The sequence below is a fragment of the Pelodiscus sinensis genome, chromosome 1, assembly GCF_049634645.1.
Source record: "Pelodiscus sinensis isolate JC-2024 chromosome 1, ASM4963464v1, whole genome shotgun sequence".
Lineage (NCBI taxonomy): Eukaryota > Metazoa > Chordata > Testudines > Trionychidae > Pelodiscus > Pelodiscus sinensis.
The window spans coordinates 273,689,260-273,705,274 of NC_134711.1; the positions used below are offsets into that span (position 1 = coordinate 273,689,260).

Here is a 16,015-nt window from a genome sequence, read left to right on the forward strand (position 1 = left end):
ACAGTATAGGATTTAGATTCACGATGATCTATGAAGCAATCTACAGTTTTGTTAACTCAACCTGTGCCATGCCTGAAAGCATGAATTGGATATTTGCATCTGACGAAGTGGGTCTTTGCCCACAAAAGATTATGCTCCAATAAATCTGTTAGTCTATAAGGTGCCACAGGACTCCTCGTTGTTTATCTTGACTTTAGTGAACCTTGGGCCTAAGTGGTGTCTTTTTAACCCTCTTTTGTTTTAGTGCCTTCTGGGTGGTACTTTATTATGGATCTTTCCGTTGACTTCAGTGAGCTTTGGATCCTGGCCCACATGTTTGGGCACTCTTCATTCAAATATTTCCTTACACTATCTATTCTAGAAAGCATTTTAGAAAAAAAAACCCGCACTGGTAAAAAAAATTAAATTGTAAATTATATTTTTACACAAAGCTGCAAAGTTTTTAAGAGCTGCTCCTATAAAATGGCAGTCTTCCAAGAGGGGTGATTTTTGGTTCCTACCATGCACTTCTGTACTCTGTCATTTTGTTGTGTTGCCATTTTTGCTTAGATTTTATGCAGCTGATGGAAGCAGTCTCATCTTAGCACAAGTCACATTACAAGAAAATGTACATGTGGTGCTGATATAATAATAAAGTATAATAGATACAGATAAAAATATATTGCCCCCCCAGTATAATGTTATATCATGATCCAGTGCTGTCACCTAGCATTCATAATTTAAAACACCCAGCCTGGTACATCTTATTGGATCCAGGTCAAAAGTTAAATAAAATGGTAACATTGTAAATGTTAAAATATTATCCTGGCTCTTTAAACCCTTCTGGCTTTTGCACATTCAATTCATGTTGCCCTATGCAAGCACAAGGGAGGCTTTCCATTACTTTCAATGGAGAGTGCCTAAGGGCACATTAAAGGGATACTGACAGGTGGATAGACATATTTCTTTAACCAGTCTGAATAAATGAAGGGTGCATGAGTCATGTAGGAAGGAATGGAATGGCTCTCTGGCCTCTTCTTTTCCCTACTGTTTTTTGTTGTTGTTTTGTTTTAAAAATATCTGACAACTTCCCTGCCTCCCTGTCAAGCCATGCGTGCAATTTAAGCAGCAATTTCTGTTTTCATCTAGTATATGTATGTTTCTTGGTGTACAAAGAAGCAGGAATGCATGAAAATGTAAACATAAATCATCATTTAGTGTATTTCCTCCAACATTGTGTCCTGTATTCGAATGTGTGTATTGCCAAGGAATCTATTTCGATGGAGACAGAGATTGGTATTGTACTTCTAATGACAAAATTACAAATATAAATGCAAATTATATTGTAGTTATTTAAATACAGTATTAGAAACAATCATTTCTGAGCTTCATCCATCCTTATTTATTTTTCAAGTAAAACCAGAAGACCTCTATATTTACAGCATTGGGGTGGAACTAATATGTACTAGGCTTCTGTTTCATACCCTTTAAAATGAAATGCTTTTTTATTAATTGATAAGATGCAATCAAAGTTGAAGCTGATAAAGATACAAAACAAGTTAAACATCAAGATGTATTCTAAAATGGAAGGATCAGTTGTTCCCCAGCTGGTGAGGACTCAGATTTAAATACAGAAGGATTACTGTCATTTCTACATATTAATAAATTGGATATAGATACATAGAAATTATGTACTTAGCACAGCATCATATGTCAGGCAGCGGGACACCTATTTTATTAAAATGTCTTCAACATCTAGCCTGCTAATTTTTGTTTTTAGCAAACGTAACATAAAGCAAACATTTGTGCCTGAAGAAATAATGAAAAGGAGGCTAGGATGTGGAAGACATTGGTATGTTGTGTGGTTTAAGATTAGAGAGGTTTCAATAGGAGGTATCTTTTTTTTTCTCTCATTCCGGGAGACATTTCTCTTTACTGTTGGCATCAAGCCTTCACATTTATAAACAAGATCAAAGTTTGGGAAAACCTCAGTCTGCATCTCTTTTCATTAGTTCAGACTTGATATTACTTACCAGGATAATATGTGATTATCTTTCTTATTGTCTTGCAGACAACTTCTGTAGCTGTGATAGAAAATTAATATTGTTATATACACAGAAGTAGGGCATAGTTTAAGTAAGACGAGGAGTGTAAGTTGTGTGAGGTGGTAACAAGAGATACTACTGAAGTGGTTGTGTTCTTAAACTGTTCAAATTTCATGCTTTTTTTATTATTATTTGAAGGATAATTCCATAGAAATTATAGTAGTTTTTTCTGGGTGTCAGTACTCTCTACATACCAAAGCCAGATCCTCAGCTGGAGCAAATGAGCATGGCTTCATTGATTTTACGTTGGAAAAGGTTGTACTTGCATATATTGGTAAAAGAAAAAAAGCAGTCATATAGCACTTTAAAGACTAACAAGATGGTTTATTAGGTGATGAGCTTTCATGGGGCAGACCCACTTCAAGATCAGACTAACATGGCTACCTCTCTGTTACTTGACATATATTGACTTAGTTCAGTTGAAATCTGGTCCACGTTTTCAACCTGAATGAACTCTTTCATATATTTTTGTTTGTGATAATCTTTAGGTAACTAGTTATATACAGAGTAATAATAGTTGAAACAGTGTAAAAATTAGTTGAAACTTTCCTTCTCCAAATGACTCACATTTTGCTGGACTCTAGAAAGCTACCATTGATAAAAGTAGCACTTTTAAAATCTGGGATTCTTCTATTCCGGCAACATCCGTGGTCTGGCATGACCATGGATGTTCCAGGATCAGAGAGTCCCAGTGACATACAGGACACTCGGGGCCCGGGAGCCTGTGCTCAGCTCAACTGGGCTGCAAGAGGGGCCGGAGCTGCACGGGTCATCTAGGTTGTGAGGGGGAGGCAGGGAGCTGGTGTGTGGCTCAGCTGTGCTGCGGGGTGGGACCAGTAGCTGGTGCGTGGCTCAGCTGTGCTTGGAGGGGGGCACCAGGAGACAGCACACTAGGCTTGGGAGGGGCCCTCAGCTAGCTCACGGCACAGCTGGGCTACAAGGGGGAGCTGGGAAGCTGGTGGGAGGGGGGTGCTGAAATGACCTCCCCTGGTCTGGAAAAATCCCTCATCTGAGACCAGTCAGGTCCCGAGGGTGCCGGACCAGGGGAGATCCGACCTATATTTGTTCAAATAGGAATGCCTTAGTTCACAAGATTTTGTGACATGCATTTAGATCCGGGCTGTTTTTGTTAGATGAACCGTAGAAGAAATTATTCTAACTTCTCTCAGTTCAGTAGAAGGCCTTGCATTGGGTGTTGTACCGATTTGTGCAAGTAAATGAGTTGCCACTGGTTACAACCTTTTTTCCCGCTCTTATGCAGCAGTAGTCAGGGAATGCAGGATGCGATAAAAAATCAAAGTAATTGGATGTTAAAAATCTGAAGGTACCAAGAGACATCATTTTTCACAATTAACTGTGGAAATTGAGTAAGTTAACCTTTAAAATGTTGTTTATTCTGCTATGATCAAGGGGGAAAAAGTGTCACTCTTTTCTTTTTGTGGATGCCATTTCCAGGTTATTAGAGATATGTGCTCTGTGTACAAGCAGCCTTTGTGTCATCCACATTAGGTAAAATAAATCTGCCAAAAGAAAGAAACTAAGAGAATGTATCCACTTTTTTGGAAGGGGTAAGTGACCCCTGCCCTGAATCATCCTGGACAGTAGTAGGGTGAAGAGACTCTGACTCCTGTGAAACGAATTCTGGGCAGGGAAAAGTCTGAGACAACCCGAGCAGAGCTTTTTGCTTCTCTCATCTTCATATTTTTACTTTGTACTATAGTCTCTTCTTATTACTGTATTTTTTTAGGGATATTCCAGAATTTGCAGCCTGGGGCATATACAGTATTATGGATCTATCTATTCTATTACACTAGTGGACTTATTGGTGAAATGGAGTGGAGACTGATAGTGTAGGGGGAAAAAATTTCCACATGCTGAAATAGCTTGAATAGTTTAATTACTTTATCTACTATTATTATACTTCTGTATTTTGTGCACCATTTTCTGCTTATGCTATCTACTTGCTATTGGGATCACAGCTGAAACAACTTAAGAATTGAGGTTAGCATCATTAGGAAAGCCTGCTGGACAATGGCCTGGATTATATTTTTACAAATGCCCTGAGAGACAGAGAGAATCACTCTAGTCTTTATTTGGATTGAGGAGAGGAAGTTCAGATATTATCATGGTCCCTTACGTGTTTCTCTGTCTGTCTGTTGCTATTCATTGTCCCACTGGAGATAGGCAGATCTTTAACAAAAAACCTCATTCATAGCCACATGCCAGTAAGTGCTTTGCCAGTATTGCCAGGAGAGAGAAGGATGTGTTGGGTGGTTTTATTATCCTCCTTATAGAAAAGCCAGAAGAACTCTGTTGAATGGGATGGAGAAAAATGGACCAGATCCACAATCTCAGCAGCATAAAGAGGACTTATAGCTACCTAATGCCAGCACTATTTCAGTTGTTCCTGCCCAGCAGTCCTGGCCAGCAGATAGGATTCTTGGGAGCTGTTATTTACTGCACAAATTTAGAGCAGTTCTGAGGATTGTGGAGGCAGCACGCTACCATAAAGCCACCTGTGCTGTTGCTGCCCATGTGTGCAAATGTTGCTCTGGCATATCTTGTCTCCTTTATTTAACAGACAATACAAATATTTCTGGACACATACACACACACACGCACACGAGTCAGCCTCCTCCCCATTCAAATCCCAACAGGAACTAAAGACATTCATTTCATTACATAACTTTATAAAATGTTATGAAGAAAAATAATATAATTTTCATAGCATAACATGGGTATTTTATGACCCACAGGCATTATCGTCACAGTTATACATAAACATAAAGAAAATAAATTAAAATCTGAACAGTTCAGTCCCCACAGAAACACAGTAAGAAGAAACTAAGGGTTCCCAAAAGCTTATATGTAGTTCATTTAAGTCTCAGTTACAATCTTTGAACACCAAATCTGTACAGTCTGCTGTGTCGGAAACAGCGTCTTCCTTCCACTTGCTCGTAGGGATCCTCTGTTGGCATCCATGCAGACTTTTCTTCTGTTGACATCACTGCAAGCTAGTCACCAGTCATTCAGTTAAGTCACAAGTGCGTTGACGGAAAGAAGGCCCTGTTACAAGTGGCATATACAAATGGAGAATAATAAAATATAAATGATTCTTTCACCATTCTACATTTAAAGAAAATTTGGTGCATCATAGTACAGTACAGGCTGAACCTCCCTGATCTGGCACACTTGGGACTAGGGATGTGACCGACTAGTTAACTAGTCGACTATCCGATAAGCAAATGTTAGTTGCTACCTTCCCTCCCCCCCTTGAAGCAGCAGGGAGTGGGAGAGAAGGGGGGGCTTCTGCTCCCCCCACATCACTGCCAGTGAGTGCAGATCTGCCCAAACCCCACTTCTAGCTAATCCTTTGAGGCCATGTTGCTCTGGGCAGAGACTTGGGGGAAGAGGTGGGGCAGAAACGGAGCAGATGAGAGGAAGAGGCAGGGTGGAGTGGAGCAGGGGCAGAGCCTGGGGTGGAGAAAGAGTCGTCACAGCCTTCCCCCAGACTGGGTGGGGGCATGGGGAGGAATCTCCTATGGACATGGTTTCCTTCTCCTGTCCCTCCTCAGCAGTCACTCCATGCTAAGCATACAATTAAAATCGAAGTTAAGTTTTCCTCCTAATTTCTCCTTGCTATAAGTAATATTGCCCATGTTTCCTTGTTAGCTGGTTAACAATATCACTAGTCTGTTGAGGAATGCTTCAGAATGAGGGATGGCGACCTGCTTTCTGCTTCTGAGTTCATCTTCCTCCGGCTCACAAAGGACACCCTTAGTAAAGCAGCTGCCCTGACTGCTTGCCTTCATGGAGTCTGATCCCAACTACAGGGAGGGTACATCTTGGAGTTGACCACAAAATATCACACCTTATTGCAGAAGCTTCTGGGTGTGGAGAGCTAAATCTGTCTAGCAGCAATGATCCAGACACAGCACTCACCCCTATCTCCTGCCTATCGGCCTCTTAAAAAGATATGCCATAACCATGAAGGATGGGCAGCAGCCTGGGTACTAAGAGATTAACTGTACCTAGCCAGATAGCAGTCAGCCAATAGAAATGCAGATAGGGATTTCAAACTGGGACACAGGATTTTTTTATTTTTCCTTCCTTTGTCCCTGGCCAGTTGACTCTCCAGATATTGAGGGAGGCAGACAACATGTCCCTCTCCAGGAAAAGACTCTTCACTATCTGTAAGTAGGGCAAAGTCTAGATAAATCTGTTAGGTTTTATTGTTTTATTGTTTGGGAATGGGAATCTGATGTCTGTGTATTTATAAATAGGGCTTCCTCTCTTTTGTAACTAAGTTTTGGGCCCATGGGAAAATTCCACATGAGTTTATTAATTGGTGGCTCTTACCATCTATCCAATCCAACTATGCTTGTAACAGGAGTATTGTTTTGATAATAAAAAATGTTTCTTTTTTATTAACCTGGTACTGGTTCAGTTCTGTATCCTGAAAAATCTGTCTGTGGATATCTGCATGCCTCTGACTAGGGGATAGCAGCCACAGACTGCAGTTCGTATTTTCTCTTTCTTTTTCAAGCTCTTTGGAGAAAAGAACTTGGGGTGCCCCTGGGATTGGTTTCAAGTGTCCACCCCTGTTTGGGGATTCAAAAGCACTTGATGGTGGCAGTGGATTTTTATCCCCAAAATCTAGGGTTTTTTAGGATTTTGGGGGGGACGTTTTATACCAAAGCCTGGAAAGATAAGGTTTTGGGGTACTTTTGCGGGCCCCCACTTCTGCATTCATCGTGCCAGAGTGGGGAATCAGCCTTGACAGAGGCTGATCTCAACAACAGGGAGGGAACATCTTGGAGTTGACCCCAAAATATCACACCCCATTGCAGAAGTTTCTGGGTGTGGAGAGCTAAAGCTGCCTAGCAACAATGACCCAGACACAGCAATTACTCCTACCTCCCGCCTATGGGCCTCTTAAAAAGATAACTCCCCCTCAGGCACATGGGCCATGTTACTTGTGAGCAAGACACAAGAAGTAATTCTTTCCCTCTACTCTGTGCTGATTAGGCCTCAGTTGGAGTATTGTGTCCAGTTCTGGGCACCGCATTTCAAGGAAGATGTGGAGAAACTGGAGAGGGTTCAGAGAAGAGCAACAAGAATGATTAAAGGTCTAGAGAATGTGACCTATGAAGGAAGACCGAAAGAATTGGGTTTGTTTAGTTTGGAAAGGAGAAGACTGAGAGGGAACAAGATAGCGGTTTCAGGTATCCAAAAAGGTGTCACAAGGAGGAGGGAGAAAAATTGTTCTCCTTAGCCTCTGAGGATAGGACAAGAAGCAATGGGCTTAAACTAAAGCAAGGGAGGTTTAGATTGGACATTGTGAAAAACTTTCTAACTGTCAGGTTGGTGAAACACTGGAATAAGTTGCCTAGAGAGGTTGTGGAATCTCCATCTCTAGAGATATTTAAGAGCAGGTTAGATAGACATCTATCAGGGATGGTCTAGACAGTACTGGGGCCTGCCATGAGGGCAGGGAACTGGACTCAATGACCTCTCAAGGTCCCTTCCAGTTCCAGTGTTCTATGATTCTATGGGTTACTCTAATATTTGCGGGGTTATAAAAAGTGATAAATAAAGCTACAGTTTTGTCACAGAGGTCGCATAGTCACAGAATCCATGACTTCCAGCAACCTTTGTGACTTCAGCCTGTGGTGCTCTGGAGCTGCAGTGTCCACTGCCATCCGTGAAGGCCAGGAGCCGTCGAGTAAACCTGCCACCTCTCCGGGCCCCTGAAATCCCAGCTGTTGGGAGCAGCAAAAGAACCCCGGAGCTCCTGATGGCTTTAGGCAGCAGAGGAAGCCCTGACCTCACAGTGCTATGTAGGCAACAGGGACCCCTTAGCTGCTGGCATGAGGGGCTCCAACAGCTCCCAGCCCCCAGAAGCAGCGAGGTCACTCCAGAGCTCCCTGACACCGTGGAAGGGGTGGGAACCTCCAAGCTTCTGGCTGCTGCTGGACTCCACAGCTGTGAGCAGTTGGGGGCACCCCACAGTTCCTGGCCCCTGAAGGCATGTGGAGACCCCCAGCGCTGCAGGAGTATCCTGCATTCCCCCATCCCCCACTGCTGCAGGGGACCTTGGAGCGCCAACACGCAACCTGCGATGGGGGCTCCTGAAGCTGCAGGCGTTGTGGGGACCTGCAGATCCTCATTTTGTTAAAGATATTTTTAGTAAAAGTCAGAAATGGGTCACAGTTTCTGTGGATTTTCTGTATTGTCTGTGACCTGCCTGTGACTTTTACTAAAAATATCCATTGCAAAATCTTAGCCTGAGTGATAAGAGCCAATATAATATTATTGCACTTCTCTAGTGCACTTCAAAGAAAGCTCTGTAACAAAGTATATAACCATTTTGTGTTCTAGCGATATATATAGCATTTCACCAGGTCCTAGGAGGTATGTCTTGCTACTTCAGATGGTTGAAAATTTGGGGTTTGCTTCATGAATCATTACTTATGGCATGCCTTGGGGCATGGTACTTGTGGGCTGAAGTGATAACTAAGTTACTGTGTACATACTGTCTAGCTACCTTTACTTACTTCAACATAAAATGGCACATTTACACATAAGACAAGTGCAAAATGGTCCATGTGGAACAAGTTGCACTTGAGGCAAAATCTCCTTGTAGTGGTCTGGAATGTGCAGTGAATTTTATTTAAAACTGTACAAAAAAGCAGAAAGTTGATCAGTATTCTCTTTCCCATATCAGGATAATGAAGGGGGGGGGGCGTGGCCTTTATTTCTTTTAGGAGAGAAGTTTTTTATTCTTTTTTCATTTGACCACTTCCAAAGGGATATAAAGTAAAATAAAAATTATAGGAAAGAGAAAGGCATGCTAAGCCTCTTGAGGTTGACTTGGTCTGTGTGGAAAGTAAATTCATATTATTTAACATAACATGGAGGTTTCTGCTTGGCTGGGTACAAAGTGGAGGAACTGAGTTTATCTTACATGTGCTGAGGTGACAGAAGTACTGCAGAAAAATTGTAGTCTATTTTTGCTTTCACTGGGAACAATTCTGCAATGGCCAAGGGTCTGGTGACCTCGTAGACATATTCTGAGATGAATTCTCCATTGATTTACACCATGAGAATGCCTGTGGACACAAATGGAGGACATACTACATGCAAGTCAGCACAGAATTCACCTCTTCATCTTGGATTTTTAAACAGGCTTAGAATCCATTATGCAGACCTAAGAGTTTTGAGGAAAGTTGAGCAGCAACTATACTAAAAGTTGCTTTCTCCCAATCTTTGAAAGATGCTCAGCAATGTACAACTTGGTGAAAAGAGCAACTTGAATTACTCAGGCTCAGCCATTAAAATGCAAGTATCACCCGTGTGCAGTGGCTGATGAGACAAAGTTGTGAATCACAGACAACAACATTAAGTCCGAGACCAGAATCAACTCCTCTGAGCCTCAATCTGTTGTGGCTTATGCTGGTATAAATCAGGAGGAGCAACTTTTCTCAATTAGTTAGACCGCTTGTGAAAATAAGGAAGCTAAATTGAGTTCACAAGAACAAAAGGGGAAAAACAGAAATTGCTGGGAATATTTTTATCCTGTTTCTGAAAATAGTACAGTATATGGAACTGTTTCTGAAAACAAACATCTATCAGGGATGATCTAGACCAGGGCTACTCAACATGCTGCCCACGGGCCACATGTGTCCCGCCACTCCTTTGTTTGCAGCCTGCGGTGTGGTTTGGGTTTACGCAAGGCTTGACACGCGACCCGTGGGTGGGAGCCAAAACAAAAAAGTAGTTAATATAATGTTCTTCTGTTGATATTTGTTTTAGTAGTTAAATTCCTGGACTGTCATTGCTCATTAAAAGTGCTGCCATGTGGGTGGAAACTGGGTAAATATTGCATTTTATTAATACCAGCAGAACTGACTTAACTCAGGCCTGTGTGTTGTGTAATCTTGCCTTAATCTTTATATCCATGCCCATCAGTGTGAAAGAAGCTATTTGCATATATATTTGCATGTATATGCAACCACACTTAAGTTGCAGCCCTCGTTGTGAACTGTGAGAGTATCATTGTGGCCCCTGGGGCTTCCAAAATTGAGTAGCCCTGATCTAGATGGTGCTTGGTCCTGCTGTGAGGGCAGGGGACTGGACTTGATGACCTCTCAAGGTCCCTTCCAATCCTAGTATTCTATGATTCTATGAAAACAGGCCGGTATCTTTCATGAGGTAGTGTTTGAATCTCACAGAGAGGTGAGGAGTACATAATCAAGGGACCTGCACAGCTTGCCTCTTTCTAAATAGATGGGGGTAATCAGAAAACTGGCCTCTCCAACAGGTACCTTGATATGAGTTAAGTCCCTATTTTAATTTACAGTCCATAGTATAGTTGCTTTGGCAGGGCTTCATAAATCTCCATTTCACCCATATGACTGCTGCATGATAATGGAGCTTTCTTTGGAGCTGCCTCTATCTGCACTAAGCCTGCCTCTCAGGACACGTAGGATTCAGCTGTAGGAATATCACCCGATGCCAGTCTTTGCAGACATGTAGCATTATTGAAAATATGCTGGTGCCTCACATTGTTATGCGAGTCCATAGTCATTAAAATTTTATCATATAAACCCTGCCGTCTGCACTGAAGAGGAATTGAGAGCCTTGGCAGAGCATGATCATATATTTTATCAGAATCTTCTGAAAGGGAAAAATCAGCAGATTCAGAGAAGGAGGCAACAGTAAAACATTTCCTTTAATTTAAATATCATATAATGTCAAACCCCCTGAAATTGGCATTTATCTACTAGAGTTTACCTTTTTCCCCAGAGTTGGCTCAGTGTCCCATGGTTGCATGACAGTTCAAGCCAGCAGCACATGATCTCATTTTCATGTTTCTTTTGGAAAGCAAATATTAATCAAAGCATGCCAGTGAGAATTAAAGCCAAATAAAGCAATCTATTGATTATAATGTTGACTTAATCAGTGTTCAGACTGTCCGGTCAGTAGACTCAGAGGCTGTCTGTCTCTGCTTCGTATGTATACAGATTTGAAGGAATAGAGAAAAAACTATGTAGAATATTTTATAGTTGAAACAGTCAAGCAGAGAGGTTTAAATAACAAGAAACAAGCTAAAACTGCATATGGGGTAAATTCTTTTAAATTTTGCTCATTTGCCAACTAACCATCCTTCCATGTTGTCCGCAACAAATCAGATTCATTATGGGATTTTCTCTTGAGTCTGAGTAAAACAGAAATACTATAGCAAGCACATAATACAGACACTTAATTTTTTTTTTGTGAAGTATTTTCTATAGCTGAATTAATGCATAGGTATTTGGGGTTGGTAAGAAGTATTATCCACCTTTTACACATTTGGAAATTGAAGAAAATTAAAGGTAGATATTTTAAAAGGCATCTTAACCAAGGATAAAAATAAAGACACTCCAGATACTTTGAAAGTAGAGAAATCGCGTGGCTTACCACATGTTAGGCTGAACGGAATGAGTCAGTTTCACAAGCAGGAAGAGGCAAACCCCTAATTTCCTAATAGCAGAATGAGGTTGGCCTCTAGCTGTACATATTATGAAAGCTGAAACTTGGCTTTTTGCTGTAGAGCTCAGGAACAGTGCCAGAGTCTTCAAAGGTAATCAAAATAAATCAATGAGAAAAACTCATGGTTCTGTAATTAAGGAACCAATGTTCATATTTTCTTGTTCAGAAGTAAAGGTTTGCCCCTAGAACTAAGTCTTGCATATAGTTTTCTTTTAGATTTTTCTTGCCACATATTTTGATGCGGCAGATGCTGCGGATCTGGGGGCTAATTAGTAAATCCTTATGTCCGCAAGTGGGTATGGCCTCTCTGTAGTCTTATCCACTTACGACTTAGACATTTTCTTCAGCTGTTGCCTTTCCTTCCACCATACCAGGAGAATCGGCAGTGTTTTGCCCTATTGGAGTGATAGGACACCAACGCCAGTTTTAAATAGAACAACTTTTATAGCAGTTTGTCCCGTGCCCTATAATCACTTAAACAGCTATTGTAATCAGTTTAAGTAGTACATGATATCATGCTGAAGGAACCCTGGGGAATTATATAAGCAAAAAAATTCAGTGCTCAAAGATTCAACATTTTTAATGTGTTTCATATCTAATTCACGCCATCCCAAACATAGCAGAGGAATAAATGTGTATTGTAAATGCCTATGCGCACTCTGGCGGGGATTTAAAGGGCCAGGATTCTGGCCACGACCACTGCTGCAGGAGTGGCCCTGGGACAATTCTCCTTTTGTTTCCCCTGTTGGCAGACACTTTAAATCACCACTGGACCACCAGGAGGGACACTTCAGGTGGCAGTGAGGGCTACCTGGAGGTGGGGGCGGAATGTAGGGGGGGGGGGAGATGAGGGCTTGGTTCAGCATGCTCTGCCACTCCTTCTGCCTGAGGCCCCATCTCTTCTGGGAGCATGGAGCAGGATTCCCCCACCTTGCCCAAGGGCCCAGCAGTCATGTCAGCACCCCTGCCTCCATAGCACAATCTTTTCTCATGCCTGCTGTTTGTAACATGTATCTATGGACAGCCTTCTCTAGACCTAAGGACCTGTGTGCAGAGAGGTCAGTGCTAACTAGGGTTGCCAGGTGTCCAGTATCCACCTGGACAGTCCGGTATTTTCGCCTCCTGTCCAGTAAAAAAATTCAGAGAATACCGGACACCTCAAATGCCTGGTATTTTCTGATTTTTCCCCCAGCCAGGAGGTGAAAATGCCGGGCACCTGACAACCCTACAAACACTCAGTGCCTGGCTTTCTCCGCCCCCTTCCCCCGAGCCCCTGCCTGGCTCCCAACATCCCCAGTCCCCCGACCGCAGCCCCCATGCTTACCTGGTTCTGCAAGGCTGCAGGCACAAAATGGCTGCTGACCAAGGGGAAGCAATGCTGCCCCTGGGTCTCAGTGCTCAACCGCTCCCCAGTGCCTATCCCTGCATTCACTCTTAAAGTTTTAATGCTGTTAAATGCTGTTTTATTTGCTGTTTTAATGCTGGACATGCTGTTTTAATGCTGTTTTATTTTAATTTTATTTTTTTTGCTCAATAACTTTGGTGTCCCTCCCCCCTTTTTTCTCCTTCAACAGAATTTTTTCCCGGTATTTTTTTTGGGGGCGGGGAGGGTGTTTAGTATTTTTGTATCAACCATCTCACAACCCTAGTGTGTGACGTAGTGGGGGTACTTGCAGGGCTGGAAGTGGGTTAGTTGGTTGGTGGCTGTCTGTGAGGATGGATGAGACAGCCTAGGGAGAGGAGCTGGAGTTTAGGGGCCCAGTCTCCCCCATCTCAAGGGGGCCTGAGGCCTCCTAGCCCAGTTCCTGTAACCAGATTACATCTGTGCTGCGCTGTGCTGGAGGAGCAATAAACCACCCTCAATTCCACTGGCTGGTACAGTCTGTTTGTGCCATTTCGGGGTGCAGGAGACAGGGAACCCCCAACGTGCCGTCACATAGTGCTAACCTGGAGTCAATGTGGAGATACAGGTCTTCTTCATGGAAGGCCTTTCACAGCTGACAAATCTCAGGTGATCAGTGGGCTCATTCCACAGGGATCAGATCCATGAGAGGCAAATGATTCAGAGAGAAATCTGCATGGGGAACCTTATACCGTTTATTTCTTCCCCAAAGGACCTTGTGGTGGTTTTTTCCCAGCGGTATGAGTGATGTGACCTTTGGATACTAGCTGCTAGGCAAATAATTAAAGGTTTGGACAAATACTAATTTCTCCCCATCCCCATAATCCCTGAATATGAAGAACCGGTAAGCAGTTCTACTTCTGAGCATCTGCTTATTTTCCATAAAATTCAGCTACATTGTTTCTGTGCTTATCACATTTATCTCTTCTGATTAATTTCAGCTTACAGCTTACAGGGCTGCAGAAAAGTCTTTAGGACTAAAAACTGGCAACATTTAAATAGGCACTGTGAAGACACTATTCTAAACATACGGTGCATTTTTTCACGTATGTTTATATTATACTACTTCAGCTACTCACAGCTGAAATCTGGTTCCATATCAAGGTTTGACTGAAAAAAATTGTTGATGTAGAATATAAACAAGGATTATTTTAGATTCTGATGGGAAAAAAAAGTTTTGCAAAATTATAAATAACTGAAAACAAGCATTGTGCAACCTTCATTCTACCTATAATATCTATTTTAAAATTTCTTTATAGTCTTTAGATCTGAGAAATATGATGAGTGAGAGGAGAGTTATAATGTTTCAAACTCAATCTAAACAAATTTAGCATTTGCATAGCACCGCTTTTCATTTATTTAAAATGAAAGAACGTAATGTGTTTTCTCCATTTTACTTATGGAGAGATGGAGGCAACTAAATTAATTGCCCGATGTCAAACAGTGAGTCAGTGGCAAAATTGGGAATGCTCCCCATGTTCAGAATCTATAAAGAAAGCACAGCTGCCCTGGAATTTACACAATTCACAGCAACGAAACAAGTGATGATGACTGTAAAACAAGGATTTTACAAAGTGAAAAAGACAGGTAATTGGAGGCCTCAGAATGACAGGTGAGGAATCAAAAGAAATCCAAAACATTAACTTATCTGTTTTTTGAAGCGGGTCATACTCTGTGATAAGATTGTACCTATACCTTGTATTTACAAATATGTGCAACATGGGAGTATGTGTGTGTGTGTGTGAAAATACCTTATCAAAAGCTTTGGCTTCTTCACAACTTTATTCTTTTTTTTAAAATGAACTTGACTGAGAAATACTATTTAAGTTTTTCTAGGCTTTCTCACTTGTCTTTCTGATTTTAGCCTTCAATCACTTGATGTGGACACAGCAGTAAAATGAGGGCAGATACGTGGTGTTAACCAGCAGGTCATAACTCTTTTTTTTTTATTCGATTTTAATGCAGGGGAGGGGAGCCATAACTAAATATTTTAGTGTCGTGGAGAGCAAGCAAATTTGTGCCCTATGCCATTTTTCCCCAGGCATTTCACCACACTATTTTACTACCCTTAGAGCTTTGAGATCTGGGTGGCAGCTTCATTCGCCTGCCTAGGTTATAGTCCTCTTAATTGGTTCCAGCATGGAGATTACAGGGGTAATTACAATGTAACCCATAATGCATGGTAGGCTGTTCTCAATTTATGCCTCAGGACTCAGCCGCCCCACAGACTTCACACATTCTCTCTGCAAGGGGACAAAAGGTGTATTTAGGGGAATCAGGCATGCGATTTTTCAATACCTGGTAAAGTTGCCAACTCTGACTGAAGCTATTCCAGGAGATTTTTTTCCCTCCAGTATAACGTAATTCCATTTTCTTAAAATATCCTATGTAAAATTGCCTGGATTGCTTTCAATGGTCATTGGGAGATTGATGCTAATTACTTAAGACTCCAAATAAATCCTGGAGGGTTGCAAACCTAATACCTGGTTGGAAAGAGATCCTGGTGGCTCTATTCTGCACTGCAGATCAGGTTGTTAAAAGTCCAGTGAGGCTAAGACAGGCTCTCTACTTGTCCTGGCTCTATGTGGCTCCCAGGAAGTGGCAGACAGGTTCCTACAGCTCCTATGCATACGAGGAGGCCAGGGACACTCCATGCATTGCTTCCATCCTGAGCATCAACTCTGCAGCTCCCATTGCCTGGGAACCACAACCAATGGGAGTTGTGCAGTTGATACCTGCATGAGCCGGTAGCACACAGAGCCTTCCTGGTCCCTACCTAGGAACAGCAAGAACCTGCTGGATGTTTCCTGGGAGCCACCTTACGTATGCACTGTTTGGACCCTGCATGTCTTCCCATGCCCCAAACCTCTGTTCCAAACTGGTTGCCTTCCCATACCCTGATCCCTTCATCCCCAACCTGAAGGATCTCTTATACCCCCAAACCCTTGTGCTGCAGCCCTGGATCCCCTCCCACACCCACACTATCACCCAGAGC

General features: G+C 42.2%; 1 protein-coding gene and 1 long non-coding RNA gene across 5 annotated transcripts in view; one reads left to right on the forward strand and one right to left on the reverse strand.

Moving 5' to 3' along the window:
• Window positions 1-16,015, forward strand: part of PCDH9 (protocadherin 9) — a 963,669-nt gene that overhangs the window by 206,984 nt on the left and 740,670 nt on the right. The window lies entirely within an intron of this gene.
• LOC112544197 (uncharacterized) lies at window positions 5,013-10,966 on the reverse strand. The gene is made up of 3 exons (XR_003087516.2): window positions 10,881-10,966; window positions 9,052-9,196; window positions 5,013-5,150 (listed from the first exon to the last, which is right to left on the reverse strand). It is a non-coding gene; the product is annotated as an uncharacterized LOC112544197 (long non-coding RNA).